General features: G+C 28.3%; 1 pseudogene; it reads left to right on the top strand.

The window, feature by feature from the left end:
- Positions 1-82: 82 nt before the first annotated feature.
- On the top strand, positions 83-1755 carry LOC124911778 (annotated as a pseudogene).
- The last annotated feature ends 5353 nt before the right edge of the window (positions 1756-7108 follow it).

The raw sequence follows: 7108 nt of genomic DNA, 5'->3' as shown, positions 1-7108 counted from the left end.
TGTTATCTTCTCACCATATATCACCATATTCTATCACTTAGGGCGCCATATCATGACATCCTCTAGATTTTCTCCAACTTCGATGGCCGATTTAGCGAGAAGTTGGTCGAGAAATTCACTAACGACAATCCTAGAGCACTAAAGTAAACTCTCAAGTCCAATGGATAAGTTTTTTACTGTGTTCGTTCATTTGTAAGTAGATGGTAGGGATGTTGATTTATTGATTTTTGGTTATATCATTCTTTTGTTTCGGTGGCCTTTCTTTGGAAGCAGGAAGGCAGAAATCACCGTTGTCACAATTATACTCTTCCATTGTGAGTATATTTATCAAATTCACTTTCTTCATTCATTCATTAATAAAAGCGCCATTTCTTCAAGCATTCTCGGTTATCATTTTGTTTGTAAGATGCATCGCCATTCTACAGACAAAACTCATCTTAAAAAGAAGAAGAAAAACAAGGCTAGACCGAATGGTTTACCAAAGATAAAATATGGATCTATATTAGGTCATATATTAAGGAGATTAATTGTTAAGAGGTTAGAACGCAAGTTGCTTAGGGCTTTCATAAGGAGAAAGTATTTGGATTCATGTTAGGGCAATTTCTAGCAAAAATAGCCTTTCCTCCCTTTCCCCCTTGTTCTCAAAGATGAGGGTGCTGGAATTTCATCAAATTCAGTGGAAGATGACATCTCATTTTGCTCTAGTTGTAATTTTGAAGTGAGTTTTATTCTTCTTTTTGCCCAAATTCATTTCTAGGTTAACTTGATAGTTTCTGTTACTTATGTCATATGAAAGCCTCATATAGATAGTACCAATTAACAGAAGATAATGGAAAAGAAAGAATCAAAGGTACGAAGATTCAAACCCATGACCTTGAGGGAATGAGTTATTGTGACCTTGATAAATATGTAAAGAATCAAAAGTTTTTCTTACTTAACTCACACGAAAAAGGTTTTTCAAATTTGACATGATGATGTAGGTGAAAAAGAACATCAAACATTGTAGGACTTGTAACAGGTGTGTGGAAAGGTTTGATCGGTAAGAAACAAAGCCTAGGAAGATATATCAAGACTAGTTCTTCCGTGGTTAAACAACTGTATTGGGAAAAGAACTACACAACATTCTTTCTTCGGATAATTTTTGTGTTATTGATAGTTAGTTCAAATTTCAAGTAAATTTCTTGTTAATATTTCTTTACCTATTCTGATCAAATGTTATTTCCTTCTTGAAAACAACTTTTCATAGAAGGAGGAACAGTTATTTCTGTATTTATTAGGTGTTTTTTTGACAAGAAAGGGATGAAGGTAGAGGTTAAGAGGAAAATGAACATAGATTTCCCAAGAGGAGTTCTTGCAACAATAAATGTACTTATTTGGCTTCATTCTTTTACATTTTTAATGATTTGTTTCTTCTGTCATCACCCATTTGACTTTTTTTCTCTCACGACAGATTTTGCTATTCCTACTCACATCATATGGTTCAGCAGCACTGGCACAACTTTTCTTTTTCATGTGGTTCTAATTCAGAAGGTATTTATTGTAGATTGGCTTTACATACTTATGCTTGAATAAATATTAGTTAAAGCTTTAACCTTTGAAAAACCCATGATTTGATTCTTGATAAAAATGGTGCAGGGAATGAGAACATATGAGTATGTAATGGCAATGAGAGAGGAGAATCTATCATCCATGAATGAGATAGAATCATTTTATGACGAATCCGATTTTTTATCCGATTATGATGATGAACCCTGAGAAGAAGACAAAAGGATTTCGCGCAGGTATAAATCCATGAAAGTTAATAAGTATGAGCAAAGATAAAGTTGTGTTAGCAGCATAGAAGGCAAAAGAGAGGTTGATGAACAACAATAATAAACAAGAAAATGAAACTGTCATCATTCCCGAGTACTATATTCTGTATTGAATGAAAATACTTTATAAAGATTGTGTTGGAATAAGCAGTTGATGAATGGTATTTTTTTTTTTAAAAAAATTTATAGTGATTGATTAAATTATCAATCGCTGTAGCCTTAATAAACATCACTGATTGGTCACTAAACCAATTGTCATAGCCTTAGTGAGTAGCGATTGGTTAATAAACTAATCGTTATAATCATATAGCGATTGGTCATTTACCAATCGTCGTTGCCAAATAAGGCAACAATTAGAGGACTTATGTCGATTGAAGGCGATTGGTGTATGACCAATCGTTATAGGCCTATAACGATTGGTTTGGAGGTTAATAACGATTAGTTTACTCATCCCTATAAAGGTCTTTTTTTACTAGTGTATAGACACGTCTGTTTATTTTTCATGCATCTTTATTTTCTAGTTTTTATGAATTTTCTGATCTTCTCCTTAGCCAAATCACATTTTGGGTTTGAATGTTGGAAGGTATTATAGATAGAGCATCTATATGGCCTCCACTCATAAGTAATTTTCATAATAGTAGGTTTTCCCTTTCTCTTTACTTATCATACTTTTTGGCAGTGTGCTTCTAGAATGCACTTCAATGTTAACTCTAGCAAATGATAGACGTTCTACTCCTTCTGTAATTGGGTCCATGTATAATTGTCTACCCAATGAACCTATAAAATGATTAAGGGGCTTCAGAATTGTACATATGTGCATGTATATTCTAGAACTTGAACTATATCTATGCAGTTTCCTTTTACTTAATCAATAGGTTTAAGTCTTTAGACCATTTTCCAACTTCATATAGTTGGATCCTATATACGTATGCCTATTTCCTAGAATTTCTTCCAGATTAGATCCCTCTTGAATTTATGGAAATATAGATTATTGACATTTGTTGAAATCTTTTCCAACTTTTTCCCATCCCATTGCTTAAACAGTGTCCCTTTAGTAATTGGGAAGGATACTTTGTTTTTTCCAATGTAATTTTTCATAAACATTTTCCCATTTCTTTTTACAGATTTCCTCTACTTTAATAGGCAATTTAAATTCAAATGAAGAATTCAGTACCTCTATTTTTGTCTATGTATTGCCCAAGTAGATTTTCCCTTTATAAAAATGATCTTCTGCCTTTTTTGCATTGTTGTTCTTCTAGACTTCATTAGTTTTCTATGTTGAGTTGCTCCTTATAGTATATGACTTTGATTTAGGAGTTTTCATCATCTCCTTCATTGTAAAAATTGACTATTGAACAATTTTTTTTATATTTTTCTTTTTTCAGCAGATTCTAGTCTTAAAGATAGTGAATGTTGAGTTGAATTGTAATAACATGTGTTTTCTCCTTATTAGTGACAATTTCTCCCCTTTTGGCATGTATAAGGAGTTTTGTAATCTGATTCTGGAGCCCAAACAAATTAACTCTTTCATTATATCGTATCTTCCAAACTCCTTCATTATCCTCTGTTTTCCTGTATTATTTTGTACATAAATTTTCCTAACAGTAGTTCGAGTATATTGCTTACTTGTGTTGTTATTTTGCTGACTTTTTTTAGCAATTCTTTCAATTTCTTTGACTTCTGCGTCTTTAATTTTTTCCAACACAAACTCCCTAACTTCTTTAGATTTATTACTTTTGTTTTTCCCATTCCCCATGATGATAGAAACAGAGTAAAAAACAAGTAATTGCAGAAAACCCTAATAGATTATCACAGATAAACCGCAATCAAGGGAAAATTCCAGCGGTGCTTACAAATGCACAAGAAACCCTAGATTAGCAATACTTAATGACTGACTTGGCGCAAGAAAATATCGTGTCGCCCGTGTCAATTTATACGTGTCGTATGTGTCTCGTGCCGCATGTGTTGATCGTGCTTCTTTTGATCAACAGTGATTCAGGCACCAATTTGATGACTAACCGCGCAAGGAACTATCGTGCCGATTGTGTCGTGCCGCCTATGACTATCGTGCCGCCATGTTGATCGTGTCGTGCCACCTATGTCGATCACGTTTCCTTTGATCTATGGTGATTTCAATTATTTAATAATTAATTATAAGATACGTGCAATCGGATTTCGGTTAAAATTATAACCTGAGTTATTTGAAAATAATGATTGGTGGTGATTTTGAGAATGTATAGAGTATTTTTGATAAAAAGACTTAAATAGTTATAATATATAAGGAAAAAATAAAAAATAAAAATTTTAAATATAGAAATTTTTTAAAAATTTATTTAAAAAATTAAATAGTGTGATAAAGGAAAGAGTAAAAAGATATTTATTAGATTTGAGTTATTTAATTAACCAAACAGGCCTAACAATCCATGTTAACAATTTATAAGCATTTCAGTGCATATATATGCATATATATATATATATATGCATATATATATATATATATATATGCATATATATATATATATATATATGCATATACATATATATATATATATATAATGATGCTTAATTTTTAAAGTGTCCGGATTGCCGGGTCAAGAGTTGTGGTTAATTTGGATATATGTGAGAGTAAATGGATACTTAGGTCGGATTGTGGGTTGAACCGCCCATAAACTTAAAACGGTTAAAAATAAAATTAAAAATGTTATAGGTATGGTTCGAACTTGCAACCTAACAAAACGAGTACAACATTTTAACAAACTAAGCTAATAATACTTTATATTTTAAATTCAACCCAAAATTTGATAAACGTGTGACATTTTAACAATATAAGTTCAACTTTTTAACTAACTAATCTATATATATATATATATATATATAATGATGCTTAATTTTTAAAGTGTCCGGATTGCCGGGTCGAGAGCTGTGGTTAATTTGGATATATGTGAGAGTAAATGGATACTTGGGTCGGATTGTGGGTTGACCCGCCCATAAACTTAAAACGATTAAAAATAAAATTAAAAATGCTATAGGTATGGTTCGAACTTACAACTTAACAAAACAAGTACAAACTTTTAACCAACTAGGCTAATAAAAATTTATATTTTAAATTCAACCCAAAATTTGATAAACACGTGATATTTTAACAATATAAGTTCAACTTTTTAACTAACTAATTTATATATATATATATATATATATATAATAATGCTTAATTTTTAAAGTGTCCGGATTGCCGGGTCGAGAGCTGTGGTTAATTTGGATATATGTGAGAGTAAATTGATACTTTAGTCTTACCGTAATATTTTTTTACGATTTTTTATATTATTACTTGTGCAAAGGCACGGAATGCATGCTAGTAATCATAATGATGCTATACACCTTAGAAAATAACTTAAAAATAATTTGAACTGTTTACAGGCTTATTTTCTATTTATAATCACTTTAGTAACTCATTTTAATTTATGTCATAATTTAATTAATTAATTATAATATATATTATAAACTAATTTCTTGAATTCCATTATAAAATAGTTAAAAACCATTTATGACTAGTCAAAAACCATTTATGGTATTTTGATTCTTCATCCTAGCATTTATGACTAGTCAAAAACCATTTATGGTATTTTGATTCTTCATCCTAATGGCTGGAATATGCATCATTGACGTCATGATCACCTACCATATTTCCTAGTTCCATCTTTGAATCAGCCTAAACGGTTTGATGAATGGATTATTTGGATAAATCCTGGATTCCTTGTTTGATGAAATGAGTTAAAAATCTGGATTTTAAATTTTGTTCCTATTTTACCTTTTCTTTATTTCATATCTCTCCCCCTCTTACATCTCCTCTATTATATTATATTATATTATATTATATTATATTATATTATATTATATTATATTATATTATATTATATTATATTATGATTAATAATATTTTTTAAATAAAATAATTTAATTTATATTAAATAAAATTTTAAAATATAAATAAATATTAAAAAACTATAAATATATTAATATTAACTTTTATTAATATATAAATAAAAATTTAAATAAATACTAATTTTATAAATAATTACTATTATAATTTAAATATTACATCAAATAATATAGTATATTATAATCTTATTTATATTGTGTATTTATTTTTATTTAATATAATTAATATAAAATTTTTACATGAAATTAATGTTATAAGATAATAACTAAAATTCAAACAAGTTTATTAGAATATTTATTTAGAATAATAGTTTAAAGTTAATTTATATTAAAAAAATTAAATAAATTTTTTTATAATATTTAATTTAAATGAAATATATTTATAAATTAATTAATATTTTTATTTAAATATATTTCACTTTATTTTTTAATATAATTATTTATTTAAACTATTTAAAATTTAAAATGGTATTTTAGATAATACAGTAGGTTATAATTTTATTTATATTTAATATAATTTTTTTAAATGAAATAATTTATTAATTTAATTTATATGAAAATAAATTTTATAATGTAACAAAATAATATAAGATATATATATATATATTATTTTTTATTAATATAAAATAAAATATTTAAGTAAGGGTAATTTAGGTATTTTAATTAATAAAAGGATTGATTTGATTTATGATGGGATTATTGGGTTTTGGGCCAAAAACCCAAAGATCAAACGAGGCAATAGTCGTGATGAAGAAGATGATCGGGGGACGAAATGAAGTCATTTCGGGCGAGAACGCGGATGCGGAGCGGTCCGCTAGCATTCCGTCGCGTATCAATTTCATTATGGACGTTCCGTTAGTTAATCATGTGCGACGCATGCACGCGTTTTCTTCTTTACATCGGGCTACTCTTGGGCGTTAGATGAAAATCTAACGCTAATCGGATGGACGCGGTTTTAGTTGTAGCCATTCTTCTAAATTTTGGCTACACCCAATTGCATATTTAATTTTTATTTTAAAACCTTAAAAGTTTGTTTAAAATTGATTTTTCTTTCACCATTTTTGCGTTATTTTTAAATCTTTAAAATACACAAAATATTTAATATAAATATGACAAATATTTTTCCAATTTATTTTATTTTTTTATAATATTTTTGAGTTAAATAAATAATTTTTGGGATGAAATGGGTACCACATTTTATCCTAAATATTTTAATCCTTTTATTTTTCGAAAATTATTTTGAGATAGAATGAGTACAACTGTATTCCAAATAATTTTATTTATTTTAGGTGGTCATTATCCTTAATTAATTAAGTTTTAATTATCTCAATAATAAATCTAATTAATTGTTTAATTAA

Source organism: Impatiens glandulifera, chromosome 1, assembly GCF_907164915.1.
Source record: "Impatiens glandulifera chromosome 1, dImpGla2.1, whole genome shotgun sequence".
NCBI classification, from domain to species: Eukaryota; Viridiplantae; Streptophyta; class Magnoliopsida; order Ericales; family Balsaminaceae; genus Impatiens; species Impatiens glandulifera.
This window is presented reverse-complemented; position numbering and strand designations above follow the sequence as displayed.